Here is a 2,235-nt window from a genome sequence, read left to right as displayed (position 1 = left end):
GCCCACCCCCAGGGCCGCTGGAGAGAGGAGAGGACAGCCCTGCCCTGTGTGACTAGTGCTGGGAGCCCCACAACCATTTCCCGCAGTTCAGGAGAAGTGTTGGCAGATGCCCATGCCTGAGCTCCCTGGCACCCCGTCCCCAGCCAGAAGATCCAAGGAGAGCCAAGGGTCTCCTGGGCCCTGGCCGGCCCTCACATGGCCGGGCTCAAGACTGTGCACTGAGCTCGGTTCAAGGCTCTGCCATCTTGAAACTCCTCATCATTATATAACTAGGGACCCCAAATTTATCACCAGGCCCTCCAGTTTGCAGCCAATCCTGCTCCAGCCAAGAGCTGTCCAATGGGAGCAGTCCGGGCACTTGCCCAGCTGTCAGAACCCAGATCCAGCAGGGATCAACTCTCCTGCCAGCTGCGGGCCGCCAGCCTGCTCGCCTGGCCCAGCCTCTGATCAGTTCTGAGAGGATTCAGATGTGTGCGGGGGCTATTTCGGGCACAGGGACGGGTTTCTGGCAGCAAAGCCTGACCTCCAGAAGCCAGAGCACCAGTCGCTCCTCCACCAGCCATCAGCAAATGCACTTTTAAGGCAAGACCTTGGGGAGCTGCCCGAACGGGTTCCCATTATGCAATGCAAGCCAGGCCCCCGGTAACAGGATGCGCTGCCCGTTTTATCTGGCTCGTGCCAAACAGTGAGCCCTGGCTCTCCCCACCGCCACCGAGCCCCCGGCTCAAGCGATTATTCCAATGAACAAAAGTGGCAGAAAATTCTCAAGACGCTGCCGGCGTGTCTGACTTTTGCCAGGATTTGCAGGTGGACAAAGATTAATTGCGCAGCTTTCCCACATAATGGGGCAGGAAGGAGGGTGTCGCAGAGGCCACCACTCTCCGCCTTCCCCTCCCCACAGAGGACAGTGGATCCCACTAATTCAGTCTCCGCCAAACCAGTCCCACTCCCGAACCTTGCGACTCAGGGTGGTTTCGTGACAGCTTTGGTTAAGTGTGTGTATGCATACAGTGTTTAATATTAAAGGCAGCCTCTGCAGAGCCCTTGGAAACCACACGCCCCTAGTGTGGTCCAGATGTGTGGGAAAATACTCCACATACACTTAAAAGCAAGAGGCTGAAGAGGCAGCAGGCAAAAGAGGCAGAAGCTGCGTCCTCCCCGGCACTGAAGCTCAACGCTGACACACCCCACGGTCACCGCTGCGACGTGCACTCTGCTTCCGGAGTCCCGGCCACTCTGTTGATGCAGGGAATGTGTTCCCAAGGGCCACTGCGGAGGCGTGGCACAAGGCTGGGCCGTGGGCCCCACGTGCCATCACCTGCCATGGCACCGCCCATGGAGACAGGGCAGAAGGGCGTGGCGCCTCTGCAGGAAGGCAGGCTCCACAGGAAGAGGGGACCCAGAACACACAGAAGCCGTCGTCTGGGTGATCCCGAGGGACCAGAGAAGCCAGATGCAGGAGAGTCGAGGCCACGGGCCTCCAGTGACCTGAAGTTCAAAATCAGGCCACACGCAGGTGGCGCAGACCCTCCAGGAGGGGAGACTCTGGAGAAGGGCCTGGAGGGTGGGTCCCACTCTGCCCCTTAATACGTCGGTGCTGGTTACACGGTGTGCTCAGGTGGTGAGGTTTTGTAGTCCAGACACTTGGGACGTGCCCCCCGCCCTTTTGTCTTGCATATAGCAATACATCAGTCCAAAGTTTTAAAAACTCTGTGACATCATGGCCACATGGCCAATCAACCACTTCCTGTAACTGGAAGTTTCCAAGGAACCCGGGATGTTTTGCCAACCATGTTCTAAGGCTACTTGTTGAGTCCAGATTCATGATCATTGCCCCTCCCAGCATGCTCTGAAAGGCTCTTAAATTCAATAGGCAGAATGAAACCCAAGCAATGAAAATACCACAAGCTCTCAAACTTCTGACGAGTGACAGCGAGGGACAGAGCAGACACACAGCCTCCTCCTGCTTGGACCTGGAGGCATAGCAGCGTGGCCGGCCACATCCTTAAACCACGAACAGACCAGAGAATGGCAGGATGGCGCCGTTAGAGGACCCATGGGGCTCAAGAGGAATGGCAGGCCCGTCTACTTACGATCCCGTGGGATCAGTCTGTGCCCGTGCCCACACTTGAAGCCAGATGCAGCCACACATGAGCTCGGAGTGCCCACACGTCTCCCTGCAGGTCCCTGCTGAAGTGTGTGCCGAGCCCTGGGGACGCAGACACATCCTTCATT

This window comes from Meles meles, chromosome 16 (genome assembly GCF_922984935.1).
Source record: "Meles meles chromosome 16, mMelMel3.1 paternal haplotype, whole genome shotgun sequence".
Classification (NCBI taxonomy): domain Eukaryota; kingdom Metazoa; phylum Chordata; class Mammalia; order Carnivora; family Mustelidae; genus Meles; species Meles meles.
This window is presented reverse-complemented; position numbering follows the sequence as displayed.